This window comes from Mesocricetus auratus, unplaced genomic scaffold (genome assembly GCF_017639785.1).
Source record: "Mesocricetus auratus isolate SY011 unplaced genomic scaffold, BCM_Maur_2.0 Super-Scaffold_100010, whole genome shotgun sequence".
NCBI classification, from domain to species: domain Eukaryota; kingdom Metazoa; phylum Chordata; class Mammalia; order Rodentia; family Cricetidae; genus Mesocricetus; species Mesocricetus auratus.
Genome location: NW_024429194.1, coordinates 9,452,388 through 9,464,645, shown reverse-complemented (window position 1 = coordinate 9,464,645; position 12,258 = coordinate 9,452,388).

Below are 12,258 nucleotides of genomic sequence, written 5' to 3'. Positions count from 1 at the left end.
TGCCCATCAAAGCCCATGGCCTATGGTCCAGAATATTAAAACAATCATGAAGAAGGGGAAGAAGATGAGGAAGCAGGGCTAGGCAGAGCTTGGAGCTGAGCTGCGATGCGGACCTACCTAAGCCCAGACAACCCAGAGAGCGCTTTGCAGTGAACATGGTCCTCAGAGTATTCTGTGGCGTGTTGACATGCTCTCTGTACCCCGACCCAGTCACCAAGTGAGAGCTGCCCTGCAAAGGGTGTGATGTCACGTGAGGCCGCCCCTGCAGCTGGAGTGGCTCATAACACAGCTGACAAGTGAGTGACTTGTTGGGGGGGGAGGGGGGGCTTGGTCATTGAGTGTACATCATGGCCCACCCTTTGGGCTGCTTGGCTTACTTTGTGTGTGTCCAGAACAGCAATTTCGGGATTTCTGTGGCTCTTCCTTCCTCAGAGGGAAGTAGGGAACAATTGCATCCCCTCTTGTGAGTGAATGAGGAGGACCGTGGCAGGCCACATGGAGCCCACAGCCACCATTCTCCAACACTGAGTCTAGATTTTACTGACCCTCCGATGCCGCTTAGTTTGCTTCTAATGGGGTCCAGTTGACATGCTAAGAGTTGTATTTTGGAGGGGGCATAATTCTCCAAGAGAACAGGCTTTGCTGCAAAACTTCCAAAGTCTGTGATGGTGTTCTCCTGTGAGACCTTTCCACGAGCCTTTTTGCAGCGCAAATAATAAAAACCCAGAGACAGATATTGGAGGTCAAAGCTGAAGATCAGAGACACAAAGCAGCCAGTCAGCAGCAATTCACCTCTGCCTCAGACTGAAAGGGTGATCCTGTCTCCATGAATCCTCAGACTGAATCCAACTGCATCTGTCTCCATGAATCCTCAGACTGAAAGGGTGATCCTGTCTCTATGAATCCTCAGACTGAAAGGGTGATCCTGTCTCCATGAATCCTCAGACTGAATCCAACTGCATCTGTCTCCACCAAACCTCAGACTCCTAGACTGCTCCCTGTCTCCTCCTGCCTTATATTCCTCTCCAGTGCTGGGATTAAGGGTGTGACATCCCAAGTTCTGGGATCAACGGTGTGGTTTCTGTTTCTCTTTTAGACTGATTCACTGTCATGTAGCCCAGGGTGACCTTGAACTCATAGGGATCCATCTGCTTCCGTCTCCCGAGTGTTGGGATTAAAGGTGTGCTCCACCACTTCCTGGCCTCTATGGCTCTGGCTAGCTTTGCACTCTGATCTTCAGGCGAGCTTTATTTGTTAGAATGCAGACAATATAACCACACCTTTAGGGTTATCCATTCAGATGTTCATATTCAATGTATTCACTTCCCGCTTTTCCTACACAGGGATCTGACCTTAGGTTAGCAGTCCTGTCTTGGTTATTTTAGCTACTCTGATTTAAAATTTTGAGGTTGGCCCTGGCTTTATGTGCTGTATAGTTGAGAATGCAAACTAATTTTGGGCCCACAAGTTTTCATCTCTGGCTCTCGGTTGCCTGTGATTCCAATTAACTATTCACGTTCTTATGGCGGACTATCTGTGACACTTAGCAATAAACCTTCCAGTCCCAGTGTCTGCACAGCTGCATCCTTCTGGGTTTAAGGTGCTCTACAGTTTACTTTACTGGTTTGTTCCCTTGTACCAATGTACCATTCCTATTCACAGCTGGTGAGAAGTTTTAGCAATGGGGTCACATGACGTGGAGGCTGTTCGTGCTCTACCTGTCACCAGGAAACAGGTGCTAATTGCCAGCCAGAAAGCAAGTGATTCCGTTTCGGCACTCTGACTTCTCACCACCTGATTTCTCAGTCTTCTCAGAACCAACTGTCATCAGGCTGCCTCTTCAGAAGGCAGAAGCAATCACTAACTGGTATTTCTTAGAGAGTAATACGAAGGCAATGGGCGTGGGCACGAAAACATGGATCATGGGAAACTGGTTGACAGCAGAGGCTCAGCCAAGCTATGCCCTACTTCGTGAGGTGCTCTAGAATGGAGGTTTCCTGTCAGTGTCTTGGTGGACTTCCTGGAAGGAATGTGGTACTGGTGGTGGGTGACATGGTCTCCACAGTTGAGACCCATGCCGAAACCATGAAAGCATCCATCAGCTCACGGCTCTGCCAGCTGCATCAGACAGAGAGCTGGTCCACAGGCTCCTCCCTGCAGGAGGCCTACGAAGTACACATTGACAACTAACACCAGCCTCATCAAACGTCTTAAGGGGCCTCATCAAACCTCGATGGCATCAACTGGGGCCTGAAGTGACGCTACAACCCACACCATAGATTAAGTCTTATATTTTCCCACTGTAGGGTGAGGGGAAAGATGACAGAGGTACCAGACTAACCATGCAAATTTGAAAGTAAAGACAGAAGACACTATAGCAATCTAAGGAGTGGCAGCCAGATGTATAACCCCTCTTCCTTGGTTCCCTCTTTGCTCTTAACACCCAGGTGTTGTGGAATATGACTTTAACTATGTAAAGGTTACATAGTGTCACATCTGTTTACACTGCATTTGTTTAATTATGTAAGATGTGTTGCATCTATTTCACCTTGCCTGCCTAAGGCACCTGATTGGTCTAATAAAAAGCTGACCTCTCAATAGGTAGGCAGAGGAGGGATAGGTTGGGCTGGTGGGCAGAGACAATGAAATAGTAGGGGGGAGGAGAACGAGAGGGGAGGAGAGAACAAGGAAGAGAGAGAGGGAGACACCCTGGGCTAGCTAGGCAGCCGCCAGTCAGCCAGATGGAGTCAGACATACAGAAGGAAAGAGTGCTTAAAAACCCCAAACGTAGGTGAGGAGAAGCAGGTTAAGGTGTAAGAGCCAGCCAGAAACACACATAAGATAAGCCAGGCCACAGAGAAACCCTATCTTGAAAAACCAAAACAAACAAACAAATAAATAAAAAGATAGGCCAAGCCTAATAACAAGTCTCTGTGGCACGACTTGGGAGCTGGTTGGTGGCCTGCTACACAAACACATTTTTCAGACCAAGTCCCAAAATAGTAATACTTGGCCTTAGAATTTACCTAACACTTCCTTGAAAACAACCAGCCATATCTGGGTCTTTCAGGTTTCTCTGGATTTGTCATTGGCTCTGTAAAATGGTGGGTCAAAACATGGTTTCTCTTCCCAGTATTTAGAAATCCAAACAGGAAAAGTGGGATTTTTAACCTTTTTGTGTGTATGTAAGCCAGAAAACCACACTGCTGGTCCCATAATTTCCTCCCTTCCCTAGCTACATTGGGCTCACCCCATACTACTCACTCTGCGGAGAAATGCCCAACAGTATCCTCCCTCGTGCAACTAACCACAGAAACTCAGCGGCAACACTCTCTCCGGGTCTACAACACTGCATGTTTTAAAAAGCTAAAAGCACTTAAAGTGCAAGGATTACTCTGAAAAAGTCCCTAATTAATAATTGTTCTACATTTTTATGTGGGAATGTTTAATATTTAATTTTTCAATAATTTTATCATTTATAATTTATTAAATTTATTTTGTGGCTTGTATTTATTAAAAATTGATGTACTTCCTATTTCTTTTACTCCAATGTTAGGTTATTTTTATGCAAAAAATAAAGGAGCAAAAACCAATGCTTTTAAGTCCTGGAACTTTTTTCTTAAAGTCCCTGCTGGAGCATATGAAGACTCATACCCCAGGGCTCCCCTGTGATATTTCTCCCAGGATTGCCTTGGTGGCTGTTGCATTTGTGTAGGTCAGGGATTATTAGTCAGCCTCTCAGAACAGGGCTAGCCTGGCCTGCTTCACTCTCCAGCAACGATCTGAGCCCAGGGTTTATTGTAATGAATGCTCACTTCCATGCTGTAGGAGCAGTCGTGGTCCATAAGCCACAGACTCTGTCTCAGCATGGATCACTGGCTCTCTGAGACTCCAGTTGCAGTCAGGTAAAGGAAGGGAGAGAGAAGGAGAGGAGGGAGAAATTTACAAGTGGACTTGGTGGTAACCATCTCCACCTTTCATAACCAATTTTTTTTCCACAGAAAGTGTCTGATGTCCATGGTCCATGGTCTGGAATCGGCCAATTTGTAGCACCCAAGAGGAAGCCTTGAGACTCTGAGATGTAGTTGAATATGGAGAAATTTGATTTGCCCGTCTAGGTAGAGGGAATGCTATTTACACTTCTTATTTCCATAGAGGGATTTCGAGGCAGCTCAAGTTGTGAATTAAGGTCAGGAGGTAAAGCAAGTCTTAAATGGAGAGGGACTCCTGCCTAAAACTCATCCAGCAAACAGCATGTCTGGCTCATTCCCTGTGCAAATGTTTATTGAGCATTTACTATGGGAGATGCCCGTGAGGTCGGCTGGAGAGAGAGAGGCTAGGGCCGAGAAGGCTATGGCAGTACAGTCAGCAGCCTGAGCAGCAGCGGGGAAATGTGACCTCTGCTCCCCTCAATTCCAGCTGTAAAAGTCCATCAAACAGAGCTGTGAAGTGCCGGGAGGCACTGGGTTAAAAATATGTTATAAAGTCATGAATGTCAAAGGTACCACTCACCATATTTGACATGATTTCATGGCTACTTGTGAACATACCTTCTCACCCCTACCAGAACCCAGGGCAGAGTTCACGTCTGGTTTTGCTTTTGTTCCTGTCTTCCTGCACAGTGCCTTGCTCGAAGCAATCCTCATTTAGATGCCCAAACAGACACTCTTACCCAGTCCTTCACTAGCCTAGAAGCCACAGGAAGGCAGGTCAGATGTACTTCCCATCAATGTGTCTCCCAAGGAACAACTCGTAGTGCAGAAGCGGCTGGATCACGATGGGTTTCATTGAAGACGAGCTTCTGAAAGTCAGCCTATGTCTCTGATGCAGGCTCCCCCAGTGCCCTTCTCCGAGCCTGGCAATGCTTAGTTTGGTCTCCTTTAGTGCCAAATGGAGCTCTTTCCTGTATTCTAACTGCTAAGACTCTGTGGAATTTTGATATAATACATTAAAACATTTCCTCAGCCAAGTGTTTTACACAACATAAAATATTTTTCTATGGTAATGTTTCTTTTATTGAGTTTTTTTTTTACAAAAATTATCACACATTCTACAGATATTCAGCAACACTTACTCAACTGAAACACAAAATAAAATTACAGAAACACCAAATACAGATATTCTCAAATTAACCAGAAAGAATGTGTTGTGACTGAGGAATAAATGCCATGACCTGAAATGCAGTCCAGGCATGCTTGGGGGTCTCTTCCGGAATATATCATATGGTGGGACACGGTTATCTGCTGACCCAGTAATAAGGACAGAGGACCTTGCACATGTATGGCCTAGAGTGAACAGGGACAAGGAGGAGATGAATCTCATACACAGAGCGAACAGCAGTTACTATGCTGGGAGGGAGTCAAGCTGGGGAAACTGGCTGTCAGTGTCTGGAAGACCCGTAGCCTAAGGGAAAGATGATGGAGAAGATGTCAGGGGCAGCCCCTCGAGGGGCCGGAGTCACCAGGAGACTGTGCCCAAGAGTCCTACGGAAATGTGTCCAGGTTGGCCAGCGGGGAGGAAAGACCCACACAGGGTAGGGAGGCTCTCAGCTGGGAGCTGAAGCCAAGTTTGTGTCTCACACTAGGAGAGCTGTAGATTAAGTATGCAAAACTCAGCTCCCTATACTTCCCTTTGCATGTTCAAATCATACCATTGTTGACCTCTCCGTGAGTCAGAGACAAAGGTCAAGGAGCCCAAAGTCTGGTGTTGAGGGATTCCAGCACTACATCCAGACGAGTATCCCAGGGAATTCGGCCCATCACCCATGAATTCGCTGTGAGTTTTTTAATTCCTGCTTGGCAGATGAGTGGACGGAATGTCTGTAAGTTCCAGGAGTTTTGCATAATGTGGTATTCAGAGAAGAGGAGGCCTGAGGCTAGAATTCACATTTTCTGATCAGTGACCGACCCACTAGTTCATGCTTTATTTCCTTTGTACCTGCTACATTTTCCCTCTCTAGCTGGTTTTCCTTGATCAGCATTTATAGCGGTGCCCCTCACCCCATCCCAGCATTCTGTTTCCCTGCCTTACCCCTTAACACCACCGGAAACTGTTCTCCCTTCCCCATTTCAACGGAAGTGCCCTGTAAGTGGGCCTTGCCTGAGATAATTACTGCGGTGTCCCCCAAACCTAGACTGTGTCCGGCAGAGCACCTTTATGCGGTCCAGGGCTCCTCCATCGGCTTCTGCCGTGCTGGAGTGGTCTGCTTGCCACTCACTATAACATCTCATCTCCTCTTGCTTTTGGAAGCTGGTGAAACAGTCAGAGACGAGGGCAAGCCAGGACTAGAACAGAGGGAATGACGAGAACACATCTCCAATAGGTGAACTCCCCTCCGCAGCAATTTCCTGTCGAAACACTTGCACGTCTCGTATATATGAATGTTTCTAAATCCTACTCAGAAAACATTTATCTTGCTTCTATCCCACAGCACCTTAACAAACCGTCAGGCCTCAGATCCACCAGGGTCCCCTCATGACCACATTAGGAGCTGCCCGGGAGCTGAAAACCTGTTTGAATTCCTAAGCAAGACTTGGAAACAGAAACGCCTCAAAGGCAGCAGCTAGGGAGACCAACTCTCTCAAATAGGGATTTTTCTTTAGGGTCTGTTTGGCGAAAACACATGCTTCTTACTTTGCGGCAGGCCATGTCAGCGGTTTAATTTAAGGCATCAAACGAGAAACAATCTGTCTGGTCTAACCTTTTGCCGGTGAAATGAGCAGCCTCTGAGTCGGCTCCAGAGAACACTCTCATTATCCTGGTCTCCGTGACATGGGACATATTGTCTCTTTCCTTGACTTGACCTTAACACATCGTTGATGCAAAACATATTTCTAGTTTGAAAAATAGTCATCTAGAAGAGAAAATCATTTCCCTGTCTCAAGTCTCAGGCTCAGCATTGGGGGGAAAATGTGTTTTACTTGTATCCGTGACTGGTTCCAGCCTCCAAAAAATCAGCAAAATATTTGAGAGCAAAGTGGCACCCTATAAATGAATTCTTTGCATTCCTATTCTTCTTTGTGAACAGGCTGAGATCTGTGTGGTATGGGGGGAGGGGACATAAGCTTTTCTGTAATGTTCCTAGGAATTAATGGGAAGGGAGGTTTGCTTATTAGCTCATGATCGCATTAAATGCATTTCCTACAAACGAAGTCTCCATAGATCTTTACAGTTAGCAAAACCTGATTTTATTATCTACAGCGTGGTGAGGTGCACAGGGCAGAGAGAAGGTATCAGGCTGTTTGCCTTAACATTGCACAGCTGTGAAGACCGCAGCCCCAGCAATAGGTTGGAAGAGAAAGGGCTGGAGTTGAGGACTCCCAGTCTGCACTCCTTGTCTGCAGGCTGTGACTCTGGCCTCACCCACTTTCCTCTCTGCTAAGAATCCCATATCGGGGATACACTTGTATCTGCAGTTACATTGTTGACTTGTGGGAGACTGCTGTTTGTTTATATTGGAGTGACAATGAGACAATTTATTTGATTCATTAAAAGGAAACATGGTGTCAGGTGATCAAAGATGGACGACATATCCAATCTCATTACCCACCCGGTGAGAAGGGAGACAGAAGAGAGCAAGTCTTCCTTCTGTGGTGCAGGTCTCTTTAAAGGAGACCGCCAAATTCAACAGTTTTATACTCTTTGCTCACCAGCCAGAACTTACATTGCCATAAGGGAGAGTGGGTGGTAGCCAAAGTCGCTTCTTACCAAAGTGGGCTTCTGTTGCTTAGGAAGACAGGCAATATGGGTATTAGTAGGTGCTGCCTTACCACTGGACACAGCATAGATACCGTACAGAAAACGCTGGGCTTTCTCAATCTGGCATAAGGTTTCCATAGTGATAGACAATACTGCATTAGATTAGTATACACAACCATCAATTATTTTAAGATGAGAGATCCCTGAGGTTAAAAAGTTGGAAGTTATTACAGGGGCTTCAACCATTTAAAGAAAGGAACCATGGGACTGGGGAGATGGCTTGGTCAATATGGTGCTTGCCAGGCAAGTACTGCTGGAGTTCAGCTTGCCACTACCCACACGGTCTGTAACCTCAGGGCTGGAGTGAGTGGAGAGAGGCAGACTCCCTAGAGCTCACTGGCAAGCCAGCATCGCCGGACTGGTGAGCTCTAGGTTGAGAGGAGAGACCCTGTTTCAAAAGAATAAGGCAGCAGAGCTGGAGAAATGGCTCAGTGGCTAGGAGCACTCACTGTTCACGTGGAGAACCTGGCTTTGGTGTCTGGCATCTATATGGTGGCACCGCCATCTGCTACAAGGTGGAAAGCTATGGAGGAAGATTTGATGTTTGCCTGTTGACTCCATGTGTGTACGCAGGTGTGCGTGCAGCATCAGAGAGGAGCGGTGGGGGGAGACAGAGGTGGAGAGTTCTGCCTCTGAATAGCTTTCCCATGAGAGAGCCCTCCCCAGTCTGCATTTTGACACAGGGCAGAAAGCGATTGCCTTATAGAACTGCAGGTCGAAAGACTACCATTTAAGGCTGCTCAGGATACTGGAAATGGAGTGAGGAAAATCCTGGAAAGTGAAGAGGCCCTCAGAATCCACACAAGCATTCTGCATATATTTCGCTAAATTTTTTCCATATGTGGGGGGGGGGAGATAAAGAGCCCAGTGAAAGCAAGAATTGGAGGACTAAAGAGATTAAAACAATTCTTCAGCACAGCTGACACTGGCAAGAAAGGGCTAGGAATGTAAATCCCTTCGAGTTATGGGAATGCCTCTAAATCACACATGTTTTTCTGTCCTGTTCTTTTCTTATCTTTGGATTCTAACTGCACATGCATTAGACAACTTGCCACGGTACCACGGGGACTGAGAGCACTCTCCACCGCCCCACAGCCTCTTTTCTCTGTCTTCTTCAGATTGGAGAGTTGCTATCGATATATCACATCCTTTGTCACTTCCTTCTGCCAACTCGAGTTTGCTCCCAAGCCCATATTCAATGAATTTTCTATTTCAGATATTGTACTTTTCAGTTCTAGAATTTCTATTTTTTACTTAGTTTCCATTTCACTGCTGAGGTCCCCCATCTGCTCACTCATTATGACCATTCCCACCCCTCATCCCACCCCACCCCACCCCCGCCCCAGAACTTACATTTATCATTGTAATACCAACATCTAAATCACATGCAGCCATTTCGATTGGCTGACTCTGCTTCCAGAATATGGGTCAGATATTCCTCCTCTTCAAGAATCTCATCATTGTTTAAAGTTGTGCAGGTGACTTTGAAGACCATGCTGTAAATGCAGTTCTTAATTGGTTTAGATAATAAAATCCCAGAGTCAGATACAGAGGAAAATGCTGAGAGATCAGAGAGAAGGAGCAAGTCACCTCCTTAGCATCTCAGCAAACAAGAGAGTGAGTTCCTGTTTCTCCCTGCTTATATCCTGTTTCTGCCCAGCTATCTCACTTCCTGTCTGTCTGTACAGACCTCCAGACCTCTATGGTTAGCTAGTGGCAAGCTCCATTCTCTGACCTTCAGATAGGCTTTATTTGTGCAAGCAGGATATCACCACACCCTGCACTTGGGGGATTAAAGTAGATTTCTGTTATGTTTCTCTTTACTTTGGGATTAAGGTAGATTTCTGTCATGTTTCTCTTCGTTAACATTTTTTTTTGACCTCAGGAAATGGTTGACTGATAACCTTTAGTTGGTGGAGGCTGGGTTTCCTGTTTTCTTATAGATAAAAACACATCTCAGAACAGGAAAGGAGAAATGTCCCAGACCCTACAAACATTAACAAGGTAATGCAGGACAGTGAACACGTTCATGCCAACAACTTCTGCAACTCAAAAGCAAAGGAACAGGGCAGGAGAGATGGCTCAGCTATTAAAGTCTCGGCTCACAACCAAAAATAAAAGCAAAGGAACACTGATCCGCCACAAAACCCGGGGCTATCCCTGTACAGCAAGTCTAGGTCATGCGACTGCAGAGTTCCTGCAAATGCTTAAAAGCCATTCTAACCTTACATCAATTATCATAAGAGGTAGAAGAATATTATGAGGCCATACTGTAACAAAACACAATAGAATTTCTATTAGTATACTAATCCATCTTCCAGAATTACCAGCAGGAAGTTTCTTTAGGATAAAGAAAAAATTGGGAGAAACTTACACAAATATGACATAGTGAAGACAACCCGAAATGTTAAATATGGTTGAAAAGGGACAAAGACATTTGACTGAATTTACCCCCCACTTACAATAACAAAAACCAAGCAGAGGGCATGTAAACGTTTCAACTTTGTGAAGGGCATGTGCAAATGCTCCCTGCAAGATGATGCTGATTTATGAAAAGCAGAGGCTTCTTCCATGAGGTCAGACACCAGGATTCCAATCATTGTAGCTACTCAATACTGCATTCACCGTCATAGCCAGTGTAGTATACCACAGAAAAGAAACACAAGACACAGATATTGGAAGGAAATAAGTGCTGTTTTTATTTGCATGTGGTATGAGTTCTTTGATTAAAAAAAACCATAGGAATCTGAAGACGCGAACTTAGCAAGGTTGGCGAGCTAAGTAACAATACGTATAAGCAAACTGCGCTTCCGTGTACTAGAGCAATCAGCCTGAAAGAGAAACCCCTTCCCTTTCTTTTAGAGTAGCATCGAAAAGCATAAAACATACAGAGATAACCCAATAGAAACAGTGTGCCACCTCTGCTGTGACAGCAGTGGAACTGTGCAGACCGTGGGGACTTTGATAAACAGACAAGACTACAGAGCACAAGAGTCAGTAGACCAAGGTGTCAATTACCCGCAGATTAATGCAGTCATTGGGACAGATCGCAGCCAGGTTCACAATATGCTTGTCAAATAAATAGCCAAAGAATAACGTTGGAGAAACATGCTGTTGATGTAAAGGGTTACCAGAAAAGTATGGCATTCAAAGCCATTTAGCACTGTAGTGTTGCTCTGAGACACACGAACAAATGAGCAGAACACAATGGACGATGTCCCGCATATTCCATCAATCACTTACTACACAGTGCTAACGCAGTGAAATGAGGAAAAATATATAACGACCAACTGCACTCGACTGCAGATCAAAGACCAACTTCACAGAAGGAGACCGGGCAAGGACCAGACAGACACGAAAATACCCTCGACACCACGAGTCATCCAGGAAAAGGAATTAAAAGCACGCTGTAGCGCCACACAGACCTTCGGGATGAGCTCGGTTTAAAGGACTGATATCAAACGCCAGTGAGGATGTGGGGGAATCTGAGCTCTCGCTCTTTGGTGCAGGGACACAGAAAGGCAGCATCCACTTTGGAGAGCTTAGAAGCTTCCTTGTCTGTATATACCAGACCTATGACTCTGGAATTCTACCCTCATGTGTGTTTTTAAGAAAATGGAACATGGGTAACCTGCCAAAAGGGTTATGCAAAAATATTTACCTGCTTCTGGTCCCGGTTTCTAATAAGCAATTTATTTATTTATTTATTTGTTTGTTTGTTTTTTTATGCTTTAATGCTGTGTGTGGTTCCCTTTTTTTTAATTGGCATATTTATGAGTCAAACTGGGTAATAACCCAGATGTCCATTAATAGAAGGGAATAAATAGTACTGTAGTTATACAATGGCATGCTGCTCAGCCATAACTGGTAAACACAACATGATTGTCTCAGTGCTACTAGTGCTGTGACCAAGAGCATGGAGAGGAAAGGGAGTATTTGGTTTACACATCCACACTGTGGTCCATCATTGAAGGACAGGACAGGAACCTGGAGGCAGGAACTGATGCAGAGGCCATGGAGGATGCTTTCTTACTGAACCTAGCACTGCCAGCCCAGGGATAGCACCACACACAATGGTCACTAATTAAGAAAATGCCTTATAGGCTTGTCCACAGCCCAATCTCTATATGAAGATTATAGCTTGTATCAAGCTGACATAAAACTAGTCAGTACAATAGATGAATCTCAAAAAGTCATCTGGGAAAATAACATCAATAATACACATTGTATGGTTTCATTCACGGAATGCTAAGTAACTGGCACGGTCAGTATGTGATGGCATTTACAACAGTCCTTGTCTTTCTGAGATGGCATTTGCACGCAAGCATGCACGCACGCATCTACACACACACACACACACACACACACACACACACACACACTCCATGAACTTTTACATATAGTATAGCTCTTGCAGGACCTGTTTTAAAAACAATTGTTAAAATCCAGAAAGTTGGGTGTATCCTTTGCTGTGGGAGATCCTACTTCCGTTTTAAAGGA